Below are 7,497 nucleotides of genomic sequence, written 5' to 3' on the forward strand. Positions count from 1 at the left end.
ATAAGACGGGATTTTGCATATACAACATCTGTGCAATGAAATGTATTCCTCATGCGAAATTATGCCATATACTATCAAATACTTAACCCAAACATTCTTTCAACTCTTTGAAAAGATGACAAATATATTACACCAGGATGACCACCCATCAACCATCAACATGGTGATGAATTAGCAGTTTTACACGATGGCAAGATTTAATTAAGGATGTGCAAGCAACTTGTTATTCACCCAGGCATCAAAGCAAACTTAGCTCATTTTGTATGAAGGAAAAAAAACGAAAAAATTATGCAAAAATAAAGACCCCCGAATGGGCTCTTAGAGAGGACACTGCTGCAAACATGCTATTTTGACCGAAAATTTGTCTTTTTTGAAAAGAAGTCAAAGAGGAATTTTCTTTTTGTTCCACTTTTCTCACAGGTACAACGAAAGGTAAAGTTTATTTCAAAAATATTTTCAATTTTTTTTTACTTTTTGTTGAATTGTTAAATTTTTTTCCATATAGGATACATATGTACCCAGGAACCAAACGTTCCCTCCACTATCGCCTATGTTATGTGAGCAGCGACGTACTACAGTAGCTGTTATATGTACTGTAGCAATTGAGCATCCAATCCTGGCCACTCATGTGAAACGGCTACCAACATGCATGCCGCATCACGAGGTAAATCCATTCCCTTCACGTGAAAAAAATGTAATCAAGGGGAAATCTTTTTTTAACGGGTAAAATCAAAAGATTTTGAAACCCAAAACCCAACCCCCTCCATGAGAAACATGTTTTTTCAGTGACGAGAAGCCATCATGGCTGATTTTATTCATTTGCAAACATTCACAAAAGTGCTCTCGGCTTCATTAGCTAAAACATGGGCTGCCATATTGGCTTCCCTCGAACAAAATTCAAACATTATTACAACAGAAAGCTCATGAAACGACCTTAAGCCGTGAGCCCATGGTTTAGCACTCGGCTTAATTAGGTTATCATACTAGGCAACGTGTGTTTTTCCAGTAGTGATGCCATGGGTAATTTCTGACAATAAATAGTACATTTTTTATACTTTTCTTAACATCGTGCTGATATCCATGTATGATGTCTCGAGGTGCTAAGCTAGGGAAACCAACTAAACATGACATTTATATTGCAGATGCTTGGCCGAATACTTCCTCCAGATATTTACGGCCGACATGAAGCTCCTCCTTATGTGCCACGAACACTTCCACTAGATGTGCTACGAACACTCACTAGAAATAGTTGATCCTGTAGCGCAAGGGCGACAGACACCCCCAGTCCCTCATGAAGGGGAAAGATGTGACAGCTCCCGGGTGCAGGGGCACACTCATGAACAGTAACTTCAAAACTAAATGAAAAAAGATTAAATTTTTTGAAATTTTGGAGGATCAAATATGATCAAACTTTTGATGATCTTGCAAATTTTCAGCCAGAAATAACACTCGAGGAACCTTCACAAAAAAAACAAAATTACTGCTCAAAAGTACACATAACTTTAACACTGATTTTTTTTTGTGAGGGCTGCACAAATGTTTTTTGACGCTAAAACTTTGCCTGAACGTTGAATGTTTGATTATATTTGATCCCCCAAAGTTTCAGATTTTTGTTGTTGTTTTTCATATTGTTTTGAATTTACTATTCATGAGGGTGCCCCTGCACCGGGAGCTGAAAGTCCAGTCTCTGAAGGAAGAGGTACGAAAATGGCTTCATGAAGTGCTATGAAAATTTAATCGTGAAGGGGTAGAGACAGTCCATCCTGAAGACCTACGAATACTTGTACATATACTTCCTCCTCTGATATGCAACAGACACTTCCACCCACATCGCTACATGTACTCTCTCATGATGTGCTACAAACACTCCCTCCTGATTTATAGAAGGGCCGTAAATGCCGAAATTGTTGAGGTGTGTGAGAAAGGGAAATTCATGGTAGCCATGTTATCTCTTTGGCTGATGGTATACGACAAAGTGATCACCAGGCCAGGACCTACCCCTCTGTTTGGTAAGATTGGCGCTGAAGGTCCTGAATTTAACTTGCCGGGGAGGCTCATGGGAATGGTTAAAATAACAGTGACCCCAAGATAGTCACCTGCCTAAGAATTATAAAATTTGTCGCTAGGATGACCATATCAATGATGAGACTTCCGCACGCCGCACCTCACAACAACACAGACTGTCGCAACACCACCGAAGGTATACAAGCAACGCACAGGAATAACGTTAATCCACTAAATAAGTATTTTTTGCGGGAACACTAAATAAGTTATTGTTTGTCTCTCACCAATTATAACTAAATTTATTATGTTTCAATTATTATTGTTTATACCTGGCAATTTATTATTATTTGCCTCTCACCCAGAACATTTGGTGAACTACGACCACTCACGACTAGAGTACCTTTTGTTCTATGCCACAGAAGATTTCCCCCAATCAGGCACTGCCACAGACAACATCCAATCCGACAATGTAAAAAGGCTGTCAATCTTCATCGATGACGTAGTTTCATCAATCATTGTTGGATACCATGGGATGTAGCGGCTAAACGACAATTAATGCTAATTTCGCCCAATGCACGGACCAGCTACCAAGCCCGTTGTCGAATGTCATAACTGATTTCAACAATGATCCATTTGGTCTGATTTGTCCCCCAAATGAAATATCCAGCGCAGCAGGACACTTCATCGAGCTCTGGGTCACCAATATGCCTCTCCATCCACCGTTTCAAGGTACCGCCCCCAGCCACCCCTCCTTTTATGTTTGTCATCTGCAATATTACACGCATAAATATGTCGCTAACATCAAACAAATTATCTGCAGCGTATGGTTCAGACACCCATCACCCAGGTTCATATCTGTTGAGGGCAGCACAGTACGTAGAGAGATTGCTGGACTGCACAAACTTAGCCACGAGTGTTGTGCAATCTTATGTAGGAGGTTGTGCCAGTTGGACCTGTCACAAGCTCAGACGAATGACACAGCCATATGGTGAAAGATCATGGAACCTGATTTCGCGCTATTGTGTTTGCCAAATTAATGTTCTTATCCGGTAATTAATATGCACATGTTTCTATGTTGCAAAAGAACTCACCCTATTGTAAATTTATTTTGCAGACTATCGTTTTGCGCGGCATAGACCAACGGTACGTCAAGTCCATTTAACGAGAGCTACTACCTGCCAATCGGATGGTGAGCTCTATACTTGCCCGCATATCCCGGCTTCATTCCTTTTCCCATTATTTTATATTCCCTCAACACCCGACACACAGTTAAAAAACATGTGTCGCCATTCTTCAAAGCAATCAATGCTCCTTGCCGTCATGAATTCTTCGATCGCAGCCACCATGACTTTCTTCACTACCTCAACGTCGTGGAAATATATACTTAGACATGTCCCATGGCACCGGTAAGACAACGAAGCTGCGCGCCACACCCTCATGACGCCTCTCTGGCCGAAGATGAGGGCACGCCCGACCGAATCAATTCCGATCTTGATATTCAGTTGCACCATGCGTCAAAAGCTGATATATCTGATAGGAAGACCGGAACCCGTCGGTGTCTAGATCAATAAGGTCGGAATGCAGATTCATGTTTCAGAGCACGAAGAACAATAGAGCCAACTAACATAGGACTCCCCTAGATTGGGACAGGCTGAATCTGGGCATGGGGGACTGCCACAGCCAAGCGCACAATACGGAGGACATGAGGCAGCACCGAACCCACACCGGCGAGCTAGTTCCAGCCAATCGCGACCAGATATGTGCCCGCCGGCCACCGGCGAAGCTACAACCTCCCCGCCAATTAGACCACCCAGTCGAGCACCGACGAGCAGATCGAAGAAGTGTTGCCTATCTTCGAGATCCACCATGCCCTTGCGCCATGGACAGTACCAGACCAGGCAGCTGAAGCAGCATGGAGCAGCTCTTCCAGGCCAGACCGTCGCGCCGCCCAAACAGTCGCAGGAGTCGCCACCGCCGTGAACAAGTCTGAGGCCGCCACCCCGTCGTCAGCCTCAAGAGATTCTCCCTGGGGCGTCCTCCGACGGCGGCGATCAGAGGAGGTCGGAGATGAGGAACTTGCTGGGAAGAGATGAGATCACCACCCGTGTCGCCCGTCCGAACGACACGGGGACTGTTTGGTTGATGACTCTCCGGTAGGGATGACAATTTTGCCCATGGGTATGGGTACCCGCGGATACCCTACTCGAAAACAATGGGCATTGACAAGACTTGCAGAGGTTTTGTACCCATGGGTAGTGGGTATCCATACCCACAAAATATATGGGTAGGGCATGTGTATAAAATTGCGTCCATAGGTAACGAATGGATACCCACAAACAATAATAAATGAAAGTAACTCCTATGATATGTGGAGTCAACATCCAACTCTCATGGCCCACCCTAAATCTCGTATTCCCTAAACCGGCCATAGCACATAGGGCCACAGGTACTTGCTCGCCACTCCTACGTCATATGTGTCTCCTCGAAGTGATGAAATCTTGACTTATCGTCATGGAACACCTGTCCAGCTCTCGATCTAGCAATCCCAAATTCCCATTGCTGCCTCTGACAGCGTCGGGATACCACGGACCATTGCTCATACTCGCTTGATTCCTCCAAGAGGCGACCCACCGGAGGAGGCTGTGTCGATGCTATACTGCTTGCCCATCATCACTTGAATTTTCGACTCATTTTTCTACTGTTTAAAAATTTAAATGCCATAGATGTACCCATTGGATATCCATTGGGTATAGGATACCCGACGGGTATGGGCATGAGTATCAATTTATGCCCATGGGTATTGAAATGGGTGGATATAGAAGATTTATGTGGGTCTGTGCTTGGACTGAAGAAGATTGTACCCGTCCATACCCTACCCATTGCCATCCCTACTCTCTGGACGACATTGCAGACGCACTTATCAGAACATTTCATATTTGCAGCCGCGACCTAGGTTTTTATGCTCTCTACATGGCTCTAAACCATGATGGCGACAAGCTTGTCTACAAACCAACTGATGTATGTCCCCTCGACTTGACCAAACACAACACAAACATACATTTTTTGCCTTTTTTGTTCATCCAACATCGTGGCCTAAATCTATGATTTTTTTAACAGGAGAGAATGAAGTTATTCCGCAGTGCAATGATGTACGAACTAATGCGATTAAGAGACAATGAGTCCAACATCCCCGCTGATGCAATGGAGGCAACCAAAACATCATTTTCTTTCTAGCGCTGTCATTTATGTATTGAACGACTGGTGATCAAGGAATCAACGTAACCATAGGAAAACTATAGAACTAGCGATGCAATGTTACCATGTTCTTTGTACAAAAAGTACTGTAAAGTGTCTTATTGGGTCTTCAATGTGTAAGTTAGCATGATATTTCTACATAAGTTACCCAGATCAAAGTTACCATGATGTTTGCATGTCTGTTAATATGCATGAGGTGCATAAATTACCGTGCTATTTACGCACACAGTACCGGGGTATGTTTTTCAAAAAAAATCCAAGTTGAAAAAACATGTACGCATAACTGAAAAAATGGAACGTTCCTATTTTAAAGCCAAATGGGCCAATAAAAAAACTAGGCTGGTCCCCAAGAAAGAAAGTTAGGGTGCCTCTCGCCGGCGCCGGTGCAGGTCTGCCTCGTCTCCGTGGACCTAGACCCATGGAGGCATGGTGGATCCTGGCAAGGACCGGCTGGAGGGCTCCGTTTTTAGTAATTTTTTTTACCTTGTTAGGGTTTGTGTCCTGCTCAGGAAGGTGAGACGGCGGCGGCTACATGAAGATGGAATAAAGGTCTCCCCGCCTAGCCCCCGTTCCGGTGGTGCATCTAGCGTCGTTGGTGGGCGTGTGGAGCACGACGACTTCCCGACTTTCTACTACAACAAGTTGTGCCTGACTCCGGCGATGGAGGGGCGATGATGGTGGCGTGCCTTCGGCTCGCTTCAGTTCTTGTAGGCATCGCTAGGTGGTCAGGATCTAAATATTTTTTTTTTATTTTTGTTGTTTGTTGTACTGCCGTAATTGAAGATGAATAGAACATAAGTTTTCTCCAAAAACAACTAGGCTGGTGGGTTATTTTTTTCTACTTTGTATTGAAAATGATGTAAAAGAACTAAGTTAACTATACCCAGTCATAAGAGAGAATTATTCAGGTTGGTCGGGACCGTGGAATGTCATCTTGTCGATTCCCACTAGCTGCTACTTTCTTCTTTTCTTTTTCGCATTTAGTATAGATGCATAGTAGGCCAAATAGCACACGTGATTTAAGAGTGACACCAACGTATCATTGGCGGGCTGGTTGTTGAACTTGTAGTCTTGCGAAGCGCCCACGGTTTGAATCCTACACTGGAACCCGCCCTGGTGTATGGCCAGAGGGGCGATGGCGCAGGGCCGAGGCCGGGAGAGGGGGCCCATGATGTAGTACACATATATAGTATAGCCCAGAAAAAATAGGTAATGGAAAAAATTATGAGAAAAAAAAACGAGATGAGTTCTGTCCATCAAATCACTAATAGCGAAGTGCCGAGGCACGCAAGTCACGGCCGCACGCACATGACCGCGATTGAAATGCGTACATGTGAAACAAAACTGGCGTTTCATGTTTGTTGCTCGTCGGTTCATCTTTGTCATCTCATCGGCCCATCATCTCATCTGGCTTTTTAGAGTATGTATTCAACCAGCCTAATTTTTTGTCATTCTATGTACATATCTAGGGTTCCGATCATACGATCTATAAATTTCTAATTCTTTGTATATTCTTTACTCCATAATTTTAGGACATTAGCCTGCACTAGTAGAAAAGGGGGCTTTGGTCCAGGCCGGGTAAGCCCATTAGTCCCGGTTCAGTCCAGAACCGGGACCAATGGGTGCATTTATCCCAGTTCGTGCGGCTAAGGCTTTAGTCCCGGTTCACCTGGGCCCTTTAGTCCCGGTTCGTGCCATGAACCGGGACTAAAGGTCCCATTTTTGACTTTATTTACAAAATCTCTCTGGAATTTGTAAAATGGGCATAACTTTTGCATACGAACTCGGATTAAAAAGTTTTTTAATATGAAAATCATCTATTCGAAAAGTTACATCCGATGGAGACCACCTACGACCTGTTTGCAAATTTGTAGAATCCTCAAATTCCAAAAGGAAAAAATGTTATGCTCAAATTTCAGTTTTTTTAAATTTTCATTAAATCTGGTCAAACTATGGTCAAACTACTTATTTAAGAAGTATTAGTGTTACTAAATAATTATTCAAGAATATTAGTGTTATTAAATAATTATTTCAGTTTTTTTGAATTTTGGTCAAATCTGGTCCAACTATGGTCAAACTGTGGTCAAACAATGGTCAAACTACTTATTCAAGAAATATTAGTGTTACTAAAAAACTATTGTTTTTTAGAACAATAGTTTCAAACTCAAACAGTGAAATGTGTGACTTCATGCTCAAGCTAAACTCCTGAGGGTTAATAGGATTGACATCTTACTATTG

This window comes from Triticum urartu, chromosome 7, assembly GCF_003073215.2.
Source record: "Triticum urartu cultivar G1812 chromosome 7, Tu2.1, whole genome shotgun sequence".
In the NCBI taxonomy this organism is placed as follows: domain Eukaryota; kingdom Viridiplantae; phylum Streptophyta; class Magnoliopsida; order Poales; family Poaceae; genus Triticum; species Triticum urartu.